This window comes from Pseudophryne corroboree, chromosome 4 (assembly GCF_028390025.1).
Source record: "Pseudophryne corroboree isolate aPseCor3 chromosome 4, aPseCor3.hap2, whole genome shotgun sequence".
In the NCBI taxonomy this organism is placed as follows: Eukaryota; Metazoa; Chordata; class Amphibia; order Anura; family Myobatrachidae; genus Pseudophryne; species Pseudophryne corroboree.
Window position 1 is genome coordinate 173,422,382 of NC_086447.1, and position 16,205 is coordinate 173,438,586.

Below are 16,205 nucleotides of genomic sequence, written 5' to 3' on the forward strand. Positions count from 1 at the left end.
ACAGAAATCTGAGCAATGCTGGAACAAATGAGGCACCTTTGACTTGTAAATATTGCTTATGTGACTGATGAGTTTTACGGTTATGTTATGTAGATATGTCACTTTTACAGATGAAGCTGATTGCTTAGGCTTTTTAATCTTCAGGTGGCTTTTCTCCAGTCTGAATAACTTTGGCAGAATCAGATGTTTATACTGTTGATTCTGCCACGCTATGTATGTATGTACTGTATGCCTGACAGAAGTCTGAAGAAGCAGATGTGCAGAATTCTGACAGAAATGTTTTTGTTTTTAGACACGTTAGCGCTTCCCAGGCACCAAATAATGGTCTTCCAAAAAAAAAAAAAATCCTTCAACATGCTTATTCAAAATGTTCAACTTTCCTAAGTAAATATTACGTACAGTGAAAACTTTTTGCACTTTTTTTTAATATATATTTAATTAACATTTTTTCTATCAAGCCGCAGCTCCCATTTCGTTATGTCTACCACAGGCAGATCATGTAAGTAACACATGGGCCAGTATTTACTAAAAATCAGAGTTTGCCCGATTTGTGTTTTATTTTCTAAGTCCCAATTCGGGAATTCACTAAGCACCAATCTCGGCAGTGTTTGGACTATTCGTAATGGTTTGAATGACAACGTTCACAAATACGAATGAATAGACCATCGGAAAAACGCGGCTGTTATTTCATAGAGTACGGACATTCACTATTCATTCGTATTTGGGTGTTAGTTTCTGAGTGCTCAAGTGCGGGTCTGTTTTTTTTCGATTCGTTAAAAAAAGCAGCAATAAAATAGACCTGCTTTTTCCAGTCGAGTTTGGATAACCATGCACGGATCAGTGAGATCTGTGCATGGTTATCTATGGGAAAGGGTCTGTTTAGTGTAAAAACGGGGAAAAAAATTGCGTGGGGTCCCCCCTCCTAAGCATAACCAGCCTCGGGCTCTTTGAGCCGGTCCTGGTTGAAAAAATATGGGGGAAAAATGACAGGGGTTCCCCCATATTTAATCAACCAGCACCGGGCTCTGCGCCTGGTCCTGGTTCCAAAAATATGGGGGACAAAGCGTAGGGGTCCCCCGTATTTCTGAAACCAGCACCAGGCTCCACTAGCTGGGGAGATAATGCCACAGCCGGGGGACACTTTGATATCGGTCCCTGCGGCCGTGCCATTAAAACGCCAACTAGTCACCCCTGGCCGGGGTACCCTGGAGGAGTGGGGACCCCTTCAATCAAGGGGTCCCCCCCCTCCAGCCACCCAAGGGCCAGGGGTGAAGCCCGAGGCTGTCCCCCCCCCCCATCCAAGGGCGGTGGATGGGGGGCTGATAGCCAAGTCGTGGCACCCTCCTGATTGGCTGTGTGCTCCTGTAGTGTCTGTCAGGCAGCACACGGCAGTGATACAATGTAGCGCCTATGCGCTCCATTGTAGCCAATGGTGGGAACTTTGCGGTCAACGGTTGACCGAAAGTAACCTCACCGCTGACCGCAAAGTTCCCACCATTGGCTACAATGGAGCGCATAGGCGCTACATTGTATCACTGCCGTGTGCTGCCTGACAGACACTACAGGAGCACACAGCCAATCAGGAGGGTGCCACGACGTGGCGCTCCCTGATTGGCTGAAGGGACCCTCTTTGACAGGAGTCAGGGGGGGTCCTGGCAGTCGGGGAAAGGGGTCCCATGTGTTAACATGGGACCCCTTTCAGTGCGTGGTCGGGTTTGCGTTTTTTTTTTTTTTTTGCCAAGTACGTGGATTATTCAAAGGCTGGATTCTTCACTGGATTATGTGAGTATAATTTTTTTCACAGATACCCCTAGGATTCTACATGGAGAAGAGGACCGAGCCTCGTGGGAACATAGGTAAGTATGTGTGTATGTTGGTGTGCATGTATGTAATAAAGTTGTACTGTCACGGTGTGTGTGTCCTGTTTTTATTGGGGTATTTTTTTAGAAGTAGTACTACAGGTACCAGCGGGCCTGGTTTTCCACCGCATGCTGGTACTTGTGGTTCTCCAAGTACCAGCTTGCGGTGGAGGCTTGCTGGGACTTGTAGTACTGCTACAAAAAACAATATTCACAATTTCACACTTGGCTATCAGCCCCCCATCCGCCGCCCTTGGATGGGGGGGACAGCCTCGGGCTTCACCCCTGGCCATTGGGTGGCTGGAGGGGGGGGGGACCCCTTGATTGAAGGGGTCCCCACTCCTCCAGGGTACCCCGGCCAGGGGTGACTAGTTGGGGTTTTAATGGCACGGGCGCAGGGACCGATATCAAAGTGTCCCCCGGCTGTGGCATTATCTCCCCAGCTAGTGGAGCCCGGTGCTGGTTTCAGAAATACGGGGGACCCCTACGCTTTTTGTCCCCCGTATTTTTGGAACCAGGACCAGGCGCAGAGCCCGGTGCTGGTTGAAGAAATATGGGGGAATCCCTGTCATTTTTCCCCCCATATTTTTTCAACCAGGACCGGCTCAAAGAGCCCGAGGCTGGTTATGCTTAGGAGGGGGGACCCCACACAATTTTTTTCAGATTTTCAAAGACTTTAATCAACTTTTTAAGGTACACAATGAAGCCCTGCACGGATCTCACAGATCCGGCCGGGATTCCTTGTGTTTTTTCAGGCAGTGTTTTACTCATCAGTCCCGTAAAACACTGCCTGATATTACGAATCACATCGACATCGGAAAAAACGATTGTGCAAAACTCAGCAGCTTAGTGAATGATCGTATCAGGATTCAAAAAGTTGCAGTAAAATGCACCCGATACCATTCGAGTTCAAACGCCCTTCAAAATGGCCAAAACACGAATATTAGTAAATATTGCCCATGGTATGAGATGACACATCGGGTGTGACAGCAGTACAGAATGTCTGTTAGAGACAAATAGGTAAATGTAATATAGCGGCACACATCGTGTGACAATATGTATTAACATTTTGTCTGCTGAAGAGCAAAAGCTCCCCCCACCAGCAATGTTCGCCGAGCACACAGCGCTTCAGCTCACTGCTGGTGCGCTGTGTCTCCTTCCTGGCCAGCTCCTCTGTGCATGCGCGGGATCTCGCTACTCATGTGAGATCCCCTGCGCACTCCGGAGCCGGCACCTCCAACAGCCAGGGACAGCTCTGTCCCTGCTGTGGTGTAAGGGCATTGCCACCTGCAGCTGTCAAAATTGACAGCTGCAGGTGTCGGAATGGTCAGTGATGCTGACCGCTCATACATTGCCCTCCCATATCAGCCTGATATCTTTTAGATAGCAGCACCGATATGGACAGGGGCGCACTGTGCCCGCACCGCTGCCATAACATGCGCTGATACCGCTTCTCCCCCATATCGCAGGGTAATACATTTACCCGAAAGGGAGATGTACTAAGCAGTGATAAAAGCGGAGAAGTGAGCCAGTGGAGAAGCTGCCCATGGCAACCAATCAGCATTGACATAACATTTATAATTTGCATACTATAAAAATATACAGAGCAGCTGATTGGTTCCCAAGGGCTACTGCTCCACTGGCTCACTTCTCCACTTTTATCACTGCTTAGTACATCTCCCTTTATGGTAAATGTCCCCCCAAAGAAATGTTACTGTTCTATACTTCTACCACTTACTAGAAATTATAGATGTGTATAAACTTTATAATATATAGTTGTACATGAATCAATCAGCATTGTTTGTTAGTATAATACAGCAGTCATTTGAACTAACTGAAATGCAGCACCACTGTCCAACACATTTGTCCATAGGTACTTTCATAATGGTTATAGGTCAGAACATCTCCAGATCATAAATGCATATATGTAAGCCATGCTATTATTATCCGCAATGCTTGAGGTTTTTCTGGATAAGGTTGTTTTGGGAAGGATATGTAATTTGGAGTACCATACCTAATATATATTCAATTACATTTCAAAATTACACCTGTCTTTCACAAGCCTGTCCCGTGCTTGTTAAATGGTGAACCAGTGCTCCTCATAGTGATTCACAGTGATTATCTTGCTGCATGTGTATCATTAGGACTGAACAACACAAATAATAGGTATTTACATTCCTACAGTAATACTTCTACTATCCAGAAGGGTTTAGTTCCTCCGAGTTAAGGCCCCCATCCACTAGTGCGATATGGGCTCTTTTTATGCGAATGAGACGGATTGCATGAAAAGTGTCACATTGCATGTCCTTTTCGTGCGATTGCAATGCGAGTCGCGTTCCCGTGTGCCTCGCATCGCAGTCGCAGATCACGCAGTCTGACCAGTATATTTATCTCAATCGCACAGAAATAGATTTAATAACGTTAGATCGCATGAGATAAATCATATATAAAACATAAACTTAAGTAGCAAATTGCAATCGCAGGGCTCCCGGGAAGCTGCCGGCCAGATTGCAGGAAAAAAGGATCCAACTCATTGCTGAGATAAATCTCTCTAGTAGATGGGGGCCTTTACTGCTTCTTGCAGTGGTTCCCATACTTTTTTCAATCATAGTGCCCTAGAGTATCAGAATTTTTTTCATGGCACCTCTAGGACAAAAGTTTCTTATTGAGAAATTCAGAAAAAGAATATTAAATTAAGCAAATAATATTTATATGATATCCCTTAGGTTTGGTTATGTGGTGGGGGACAGGATTCACTGCTATTTATCCACATATTGTATGATGAAACCACATGCACTGGTTTTGCCTATTACATTGACCATAAATAATTTGTATTGATCCTAGATCACCAACCTAGGGTACTCCAGCAAGTGCCTTGAAGCACCCCAGGGTGCCACGGCACCCAGTTTGGAAAACCACTGGCTTATTGCATTGAGTAAAGTTGTGTTTAGCAACTTCTATGCTCAGGTAAAGTAACCAAGGTCATATACAAACAATTCCTTCATCACCAGACATCATGATGTTTAAAGGTATCAGCTTTATGCATGTTAATGTGTATGACCTATTGAAGAAACTCGCCTTAATACAGTTATCTACCTGGAGCAAGATGTACCTGTCCCACCTGAATCCTGGCATCATTCATTCATGCAGATAAAGAAGTCACTATCTCCAGCTATCTGTTGTCAGAGATGATAGACTAAGCAGAGGTGGCCATATAGCCATATAGGTTCACAATTGCTATTCTTGACAATTCATTTTCCAGTCTCATTAGAATTCCTCGGTGGTCACAGTTTCTGTCTCATCTGCTAAGAGTGCTGAAACAATGAAAACAATTATACTGGGTGACATTAATTGCACTTGACTCTCATTTCCAACTTAAATTCTTCTTTGACTCTCATGGGATCACCATATTTATCAGTGAACATCCTCCTAAAAAATTCTACAAAGACTATTGTTATGTGCCGTCAAGTCGATGCCAACTTATGACGACCATGTGGATAGCTATCATGAACAAATTTTGATCTTCAGTCAAGCAACTCAGTGTTGATAGTGTGGTGTCCATAGTTGTTGTGATGGTATCAAGCCATCTCACAGCTTATCTTCCCCTTTCTCATTGGCCTTCAACTTTCCTCAGCCTAGCGTCTTTCTATGAGGATCCTGTTCTTCGCCTGATGTGTCCAAAGTAGGAAAGGTGCAGTCTTGTCATTTGTGCTTCTATGGGTATATGTATTGTAGCAGCACACATCGTGCCGCTATAACACTTCCTGCTTCGCCTCATTACCGAGGCAAAGCAGGAAGGGACAACGACAAGATGTATTTTCCAATGCAGCTTTGTTGGCAAATTATGTTGTTGTTTTTTTATGAGATAGAGAACAAGAAGTTTATCTATGATGTTTTCCTAGACCAAAGTAGGGCTTTGTCACTGTTGAGAACACCCTCCCCCATTATTCATTGAAAGCCATTGGTCTAGATTATACCTTTTGCATTGGTGCCACAATCACTTTCTAACAAGCACTAACAGGTCACTCAAAACTGAAGGTTTTGTTAAAATGAAGGATCCATACTGGGTTGACTTTAAAACTAAAAACCAACTCCTTAGTAAAATGTCATCAGGACAGAGGTAATACTACACTGCTCAAAAAAAAATAAAGGGAACACTTAAACAACACAATGCAACTCCAAGTCAATCACACTTCTGTGAAATCAAACTGGACCGTTGGGGTGCCTTGAGGACAGCGTTTGAGAACCTCTGGCTTAGAAGTTATAAAATTGTTTACATGTTCATCAAATCTGGCACTGTCCAGCTGAGTCAACCCTCCCCATCTTTTCCAATCAATTCTTAGTGGGTAACCACCCCACATCTCCTACATTTTCTCTCCTCCCACATTCTTAACTTTGGTGGTCATTCCGAGTTGTTCGCTCGCTAGCTGCTTTTAGCAGCATTGCAAACGCTAGGCCGCCGCCCTCTGGGAGTGTATCTTAGCATAGCAGAATAGCGAACGAAAGGTTAGCAGAACTGCTAATAAATAATTCCTTGCAGTTTCTGAGTAGCTCCAGATCTACTCCTAGATTGCGATCACCTCAGTCCGTTTAGTTCCTGATTTGACGTCACAAACACGCCCTGCGTTCGGCCAGCCACTCCCCCGTTTCTCCAGACACTCCCGCGTTTTTACCTGGCACGCCTGCGTTTTTTAGCACACTCCTGGAAAACGCTCAGTTACCACCCAGAAACGTCCCTTTCCTGTCAATCACTCACCGATCAGCAGTGCGACTGAAAAGCGCCGCACGAACAACAGCAAAACTGCTAAGTTTTTAGTTAAATAAATAAGCGCATGCGCGCTGCGTACCATGCGCATGCGCATTTAGTAACAAATCGCAGCATAGCGAAAATCGGCAACGAGCGAACAACTCGGAATGACCACCTTTATGCTTATCTTTTCTTTCCTCTCTATGCTCTTTTCTCTAATATATTGTAAACTGTTTTATGAGGGGTTTTTTTAATATACACTGCTCAAAAAAAATAAAGGGAACACTAAAATAACACATCCTAGATCTGAATGAATGAAATATTCTCATTAAATACTTTGTTCTTTACATAGTTGAATGTGCTGACAACAAAATCACACAAAAATTATCAATGGAAATCACATTTATTAACCCATGGAGGTCTGGATTTAGAGTCACACTCAAAATTAAAGTGGATAAACACACTACAGGCTGATCCAACTTTGACTCTCTCTGTGTTGCTGCCCGAGCCTCCCTTGTCTCTGTATATGTGTGTATACATTTATATATATATATATATATATATATATATATATATATTACACCAAAGATGCCGGCACTCCGCCCCAATGTTAGACTTTCCAAGCAACAAATATATTTAGGCGACTTGCACCAAAAGCTTAATCAAACTAAGCATTTGATGCAAAGATTAAGCGTTTGGTGCAAGTCGCCTAAATATATTTGTTTGGAAAGGCCTGCGAGTGCCACCACCTCACCTGCCTTCGCTACATACGGTACATATATATATTCTCACCTGCTGCTTTATAATTTTACTATATATATATATATAATGGAAACCCCCCACTAAAAATCCTGCATTTGCCCCTGGGCTGTAATAATAATGTCTCTTAAGCTTTTAAACCCTAAACGGAGAACAATTATAACTAGGAGAAATCCTGACATATGTATCCAAAATAAAATACCTGTGGGTTTGGCTGAACTTAACATTTTCCCTTGCAGACCAACTGAAGGATTTATCTCAAGGATCACATCCTACTTTCCTTCTTCAGGCTAAACCACCTGCTAACTACAGTAGTCCAAGAAACAGCTGTGGCCCTTTCCCTTCACATAGGCACAACAGTTAGCATTAATAAAACATGCTATGGATTTTATATTATTCATATTATCTCCCCTGGATTCAAGACATCACTGTACTGTAGGTGCCCACGGTGATGTTTTGAATCCTGTGTTTTGTTTTCTACAATAAATGTATCTTCTTGCTAAACATGAACACTAGTCCGTGTTAAGTGGAGGGATGGGGTAAGTGTGATTATGCAAGGTTAATTATCTGGACCATGCACTGTAATGTATCCTTTGGAACATTTAAGCGGTTTCTCATATCACATTTTATATACTGTATACTAGACCAGTTACCAGCCTGCTAAAATGATGGAATAACATAACAGTAATGTTAGTGCTGGCAGCTGTGCGCGCCCAAACTGAGCCACACTTGGGGTGTCATCTAGTGGCCGTCGGTGTACAGTACACTTGAATTCCCCCCATAGGCTTAAGGAGCAGCGTTAGCCTTTTATTATATAGGATATTATGAAAAATAATATACCTTTTCATGTCTTTTTCTCATTATTTCAGAAATTCTATGACCAACATCTTCATGGTCATGGGCTTTAACTACTAATTTTTAGCAGGAGTCTGGGAGCACTGCCGTGAATTGTGAGCCTTCCAGGCATTCTGGTAGAGCAGGTAGATATGCTGCAAGTCTTTACTTTGTGATGGCAGGAGTTCCAGGGGTGGGTAGGTTACTGATATGTGTGTACTTCTGTCTTTCTATACAAATCCACAGTTTACAAGCAAATTAAAACACAGCGGAGGCAACTAAAACAATTAGAAATCCCTAGCACCCCTAGGGGGGCAGACAGCAGCACAGACTATATCAGGAGACAGCATAACTCCGGAATTGCTGTAGCAATGTACTAAAAAATTGGTACACATATGCCTTACAATATGGCAACAAACACTGTGGGGGGAAGACGCCCCTAGCACCCCTAGGGGTGAGGCAGCAGCACTGAGTATTTCAGCAGACAGCATAACTCTGTAATGCCTGCAGCAATTTACACCAAACTTGCTACACATATGACTTACACTCTGGGAACAAACACTGTGGGGTCAGACACCCCTAGCACCCCTAGGGTGGGACAGCAGCACAGAGTATGTTAGCAGACAGCAAAACTGTGGAAGGCCCAGAGCAATTTACACCAAACTTGGTACACATCTGACTTACAATCTGGGAACAAACTCGGTGGGGGTTAGACACCCCTAGAACACCTAGGGGTGGAACAGCAGCACAGAGTATTTCAGAAGAAAGCATAATTCCCGAATGCCTGGACCAATTTACAACAAACTTAGTACACATCTGATTTACAATCTGGGAACAAACACTGTGGGAGTAAGACACCCCTAGGGGTGTGGCAGCAGCACAGAGTTTTTCAGCAGACAGCATAACCCTGGAATGCCTGAAGCAATTTACAACAAACTTGCTACACATATGACACACTCTGGTAACAAACACTGTGGGGGTAACACACCACTAGCACCCCTAGGGGTGGGCCAGCAACACAGACCATATCAGGACATGCATGTTATGTCAGTGATGACAGGGCCGCATGTGACAGGGCCAGTGATATGATGTGACGAGGGGAATGGAGGTAGCACAAACCCACACACACAGAGTAATATAGTGGAAGTAGCATGGTCCCCCAGCAGCACAGAGTACAGTACCAGTCAAAAGTTTGGACACACCTTCTCATTCAATGGTTTTTATTTATTTTAATTATTTTCTACATTGTAGATTAATACTGAAGACATCAAAACTATGAAAGAACACATTTGGAATTATGTTGTAAACAAAAAAGTATTAAACAAATCAAAATATGTTTTATATTTTAGATTCCTCAAAATAGCCCCCTTTTGCTTTGATGACAGCTTTGCACACTCTTGTCATTCTCTCAATCAGCTTCATCAGGTAGTCTCCTGGAATGGTTTTGAATTAACAGGTGTGCCTTGTCAAGAGTCAATCTGTGGAATTACTTGCCTTCTTAATGTGTTTGAGACCATCAGTTGTGTTGTGTAGAGGTAGGGTTTGTACACAGTGGACACCCCTATTTGACTACTGTTGTAATCCATATTATGGCACGAACCACTCAACTCGGCAAAGAGAAACGATAGTCCATCATCAGTCTAAGACATGAAGGTCAGTCGATACGGAAAATTTCAAGAACTTTGATGGTTTTTGCAACTGCACTTGAGGATACATTCAAACGCTATGATGAAACTGGCTTTTATGAGGACCGCCCCAGGAAAGGAAGACCGAGAGTAACCTCTGCTGCAGAGGATAAGTTCATTAGAGTTTCCAGCCTCAGAAACCGCTACTTAACAGCACCTCAGATTAAAGACCACATAAATTCTTCACAGAGTTCAAGAAGGCAGACAAATCTCAAAATCAACTGTTTAGAGGAGACTGCGTGAATCAGGCCTTCATGGTCTAATTGCTGCAACGAAGCCACTACTGAGGATGAACAACAAGAAGAAGAGAATTGTTTGGGCCAATAAACACAAGGAATGGACATTAGACCAGTGAAAATCTGTACTTTGGTCTGATGAGTCCAAATTTGAGATTTTTGGCTCCAACTGCCGTGTCTTTGTGAGACGCAGAAAGGGTGAGCAGATGGTTTCTGCATGTGTGGTTCCAACTGTAAAGCATGGAAGCATGTAGGAGGAGGTGTGATGGTGTGGGGGTGCTTTGCTGGTGACACTGTTGGTGATTTATTCAAAATTCAAGGCACACTTAACCAGCATGGCTACCAGAGCATTCTGCAGCGCCATGCCATCCCATCTGGTTTGCGCTTACTGGGGCCATCATTTGTTTTTCAACAAGACAATGACCCCAAACACACCTCCAGGTTATGTAAGGGTTTCTTGACCAAGAAGGAAAGTGATGGAGTGCTACATCAGATGACCTGGCTTTCACAATCACCCGACCTAAACCCAATTGAGATGGTTTGGGATGAGTTAGACCGCAGTGTGAAGGAAAAGCAGCCAACAACTACTCAGCACCTCTGGGAACTCCTTCAAGACTGTTGGAAAACCATTCCAGGAGACTACCTCATGAAGCTAATTGCGAGAATGCCAAGAGTGTGCAAAGCAGTCATCACAGTAAAAGGAGGCTATTTTGAGGAATCTAAAATATAAAACATATTTTGATTTGTTTAATACTTTTTTGTTTACAACATAATTCCATGTGTTCTTTCATAGTTTTGATGTCTTCAGTATTAATCTACAATGTAGAAAACAATTAAAATAAATAAAAACCATTGAATGAGAAGGTGTGTCCAAACTTTTGACTGGTACTGCATATCAGGAGATACATAATATGCTGCGCTATATAAGAAACTGTAAAAAAAATTGATAATTTCACAGGAGCACTGACATGATGTGAGAAAGGGAATGGAGGCAGCAAGAAGCCACAGACTGAGAGTTGTATAGTGGGAAGAGCATGGTCCCTTGGGGGACCAAAAAGGGGTCCGGGCCACTGCACAAAGGGCGTCAGGGAAGCAAGATATGCCTATATACTAGATCTCCAACCAAAGTAAATTAACGAACAACTATCATTCTAATTTACCATCCTCATCCCGTAGCGAAGCACAGGTATTCAGCTATCTACAATGTTATTTATACTGTGTGTTTAATACTTAAATTCATTTTTGTAAGCAGCCATTCTTAAAATCTTGGGCAATGCCGGGTACTCCAGCTAGTGTGGTAAAAAAGGACCACTTATATCTCACTCAATAATGAACAGTCCACAGCTTCTGGCTGATGATCATCTTCCCCTGCTACTATTTGGATCTCTGCTTGAATTTGAGATACCCTGGGGACTGCAATTGAAAGATCGGGTAATACCATCACTTTCTAAAAACTTTTTACATACTGAGGAATGAGCCCTAGCCAGAAGCTGTGGACTGTTTATTATTGAGTGAGATATAAGTGGTCCTTTTTTAACAACATTAGAGAGGTGTGGTACCTCTCCCTTTTTAGTGAATGTTTAATAAATTATGTGTTTTTTAATTTTTATCAAATTGTGTGTTCGTCCCTTTATTTATTGGATTAACAGCCGGCGCCAGTATATATACTTTTACTCTGTTGGAGCAAACCAGCCAGATAGATTTAGCCACTTAACTGACAATATTTTGTTCCAAAAAACGCTCACAAATTGACGTTTTTTTATGAGTGAATTAGATAAAGAACATATATGTAAACGTATCTAGAATGATTTTATTTAAAAAAAATTTTTTTTTTTATTTCTAAAAAATATATATTTTTCAAACATAGGAACATTGGTCATCACCATCAGAAAATTTGGAACATTGGAAATATTGCGATCAATGCAAATTTCATTTTAACAGCTGGGACAGCCACCATGTACACAGGAGGGAGGATTTTTTGGGGGAGGGGTTAATTTACACTTCACCATCGGCTGCTATTGTCTGCAGCCACCAGGTGGCGGGTCCTGCCATGCTGATCGATCAGCAGTAATGAGCAGCATGGCAAACACTGGGGGAGGGTTCGGGAAGGGAGAGGGACATTCCAGTCCCTCTGAGAGTGGCAGCAGCGGGAAGTTTCTCTTCCCTGCAGCTGCACACTCTGTCAATCTGACTGGTCGCATCCTGTGCGACCAGATCAGATTAGGCACTTGCTGGTGTGGTCGCATCTTATGCGACCGTACCAGGCAAGTGTTTAACCAGGAGCTTTGGTTTATTTGTAGTACACAGATATTGTACAGCCATTCTCACAGATACACATATGGATAGTGCAGCATATAGCGGAATAGTCCTTCAAGTATGTAGGCACTGGGAGCAAGATTTAGTAAGGTCCCCCCACTGAGCTAAGCCGTACAGAGCCACGTGCCACTGTTGTGCTCAAACCCAGTGACAAGATGGAGCCACAAATACGCAGACTAAGTATCGGTGGCCCTCTTGGTAAAGTAAGATGCTTCTGTTATGGAGCATCATGGAAATAAGCACTTTTGTGCATTCCATATTCCAACTAGTGATGTGCACCGGAAGTTTTTTGGGTTTTGGGTTTTGGTTTTGGATTCGGTTCCGCGGCCGTGTTTTGAATTCGGACACGTTTTGGCAAAATCTCCCTGAAAATTTTTTGTCGGATTCGGGTGTGTTTTGGATTCAGTTTTTTTTTTACAAAAAACCCTCAAAAACAGCTTAAATCATTAACCTCAATAACCATAATTTCCACTCATTTCCAGTCTATTCTGAACACCTCACTCACCTCACACCTCACAATATTATTTTTAGTCCTAAAATTAGCACCGAGGTCGCTGGATGACTAAGCTAAGCGACCCAAGTGGCCGACACAAACACCTGGCCCATATAGGAGTGGCCCTGCAGTGTTAGACAGGATGGCCGATTTAAAAAATAGTCCCCAAACAGCACATGATGCAAAGAAAAAAAGAGGTGCACCAAGGTCGCTGGATGGCTAAGCTAAGCGACCCAAGTGGCCGACACAAACACCTGGCCCACCTAGGAGTGGCATTGCAGTTTTCTAGCGAGAGGATGAGTGCTTCCATCCTCATGTGAATCTGAACCACTAGCCATGAACATAGGCCAGGGCCTCAGCCGTTCCTTTCCACTCCGTGTCGTAAATGGCATATTGGCAAGTTTACGCTTCTCATCAGATGCTTTTAATTTTGATTTTTGGGTCATTTTACTGAACTTTTGTAGTATACTTGACGACACAGAGGTAGAGCAATGGACTACTGTACCGTACTGCTATATATATATATATATACTGGTGGTCAGCAAAATTCTGCACTGTCCTCCTACTATATAATACTGCGCACAACTAAAATGCAGCACAGGTATGGATGGATAGTATACTTGACGACACAGAGGTAGTAGGTAGAGCAGTGGACTACTGTACCGTACTGCTATATATATACTGGTGGTCAGCAAAATTCTGCACTGTCCTCCTACTATATAATACTGCACACAACTAAAATGCAGCACAGGTATGGATGGATAGTATACTTGACAACACAGAGGTAGGTAGAGCAGTGGACTACTGTACCGTACTGCTATATAATACTGGTGGTCAGCAAAATTCTGCACTGTCCTCCTACTATATACTACAATGCAGTACAGATATGGAGTGTTTTTCAGGCAGAGAACGTAGATATTTTCAGCACACTGAGCACAGATATTTGCAAGCACACTGAGCACAGATATTTGCAGCACACTGAGCACAGATATTTGCAGCACACTGAACACACTGAACACAGAACACAGAAACTGAGAGAACGCTGCATGTCCTCTCCCTATCATCTCCAATGCACGAGTGAAAATGGCGGCGACGCGCGGCTCCTTATATAGAATACAAATCTCGCGAGAATCCGACAGCGGGATGATGACGTTCGGGCGCGCTCGGGTTAACCGAGCAAGGCGGGAAGATCCGAGGCTGCCTCGGAACCGTGTAAAATGGGTGAAGTTCGGGGGGGGTTCGGATTCCGAGGAACCGAACCCGCTCATCACTAATTCCAACATACTGTAGGTTGATGGAGAGTGATAAAGTGGATGGAGATAAAGTACCAGCTAATCAGCTCCTAGCTGCCACGTCACAGGCTGTGTTTGAAAAATGACAGTTGGGAGCTGGAATGCCTGGCAAGTGACAACTTATCTTTACCAAATGTGCAAGTTTTTTTTACCAGCAAAACATTTGCCTCCACAAGTTGCTTCAAATTGTGGTAACATTTGCAACATTTTTACCCAATTTTTTTCTTTTCTTTTTTGTACATTTCAGTTTTTTTCTATGTATTCTACCAATATTCCTATTAAACAGTAGCAGGACTTAAGAAGATTTTGCCAAAATGAATAGCTGAAAATAAACATGACACGACAGAGCCATGAATAACACCTTTCTAAGCTCTCATCCTTGGCACAAGCTACACTTTTCCCTGTCATCCCTGTGCTGTGAATTGCTTCCAGTGACGCATTAGCAGGAAGTTAGTAAATAATTGTTGGATTGAAACCTTAATATTTGTATCTAACTCATATGTCAATTTCACAAAGATGTGTAAGAGATTACACCATCAAAAACTAGGTCAATAGAAGAGATACAATTAGTGAGCAAAGTAAATGGATGAGTAACCTCATTTCCAGTACTTGGACCAACCGCTGAGCAATGTTACACGGCAGAAAGTTAATTTAATTATAGTGAATTTATAACCAGAGAGAGGTGCAAATAAAGAAAAAGTGCAATTCACTACAAGTAACATAGTAACATAGTAACATAATATCTAAGGTTGAAAAAAGACAATTGTCCATCGAGTTCAACCTATTTGTGGTCTCCTATGCACGATTATTTTGTATAAAATTTTGACTGAAGTTGCTGACTGCCGTTCCGATTAACCCCTCTTTTTTATAATAACCATATGGCGTGACTATGCCCCGTAACCCTGGATATCCTTATCCATTAGGAATTTATCTAACCCATTCTTAAAGGTGTTGACTGAGTTGGCCATTACAACTCCCTCAGGCAGGGAATTCCAAACACGTATCGTCCTTACCGTAAAAAAGCCTTTACGCCGTATTGTGTGGAATCTCCTCTCCTCTAACCTGAGCGAGTGTCCACGAGTTCTCTGTGTTGATCTAACCAAAAACAGGTCCTGCGCAAGATCTGTATATTGTCCCCTTATATATTTGTAAATGTTGATCATGTCCCCTCTTAATCTCCTCTTTTCCAGTGTAAACATGCCTAGTCTTGCAAGCCTTTCCTCGTATACCAGCGTCTCCATACCCTTAATTAGTTTGGTCGCCCGCCTTTGAACCTTTTCTAGCTCCATGATATCCTTTTTGTAGTAAGGTGCCCAGAATTGTACACAGTATTTAAGGTGTGGCCTCACAAGTGATTTATATAACGGGAGTATAATAGTCTCGTCCCTAGCATCAATTCCCCGTTTTATGCATGCTAATATCTTATTAGCCTTCTTTGCTGCAGTCCTACTTTGGGTACTACTGCTTAGTTTGCTATCTATGAGGACACCTAAGTCCGTTTCCAGTACAGAATCCCCTCATTTTACCCCATTTAGTAGGTAGGTGTTATTTTTGTTCTTGTTACCACAGTGCATTACCTTACACTTGTCTGTATTGAAGCTCATTCTCCATTTTGCTGCCCAAGCTTCTAATTTAACTAAGTAATTCTGAAGCGACTCAGCATCCCCCTCCGCATTTATAACTTTACACAATTTGGTATCATCTGCAAAAATTGACACCATGCTCTCTAGACCTTCTGTTAGGTCGTTAATGAAAATATTGAACAATAGCGGTCCTAATACTGAGCCTTGCGGCACACCACTTAGCACTTCAGTCCAAGTTGAAAAAGATCCATTAACCACAACGCGCTGCTCCCTATTATCTAACCAGTTTTTGACCCAAGTGCATATTGTGCTTCCTAGCCCTGATTCTTGTAGCTTGTAGATAAGTCTCATGTGTGGTACAGTATCGAACGTTTTGTCAAAATCTAAAAAGATTACATCCA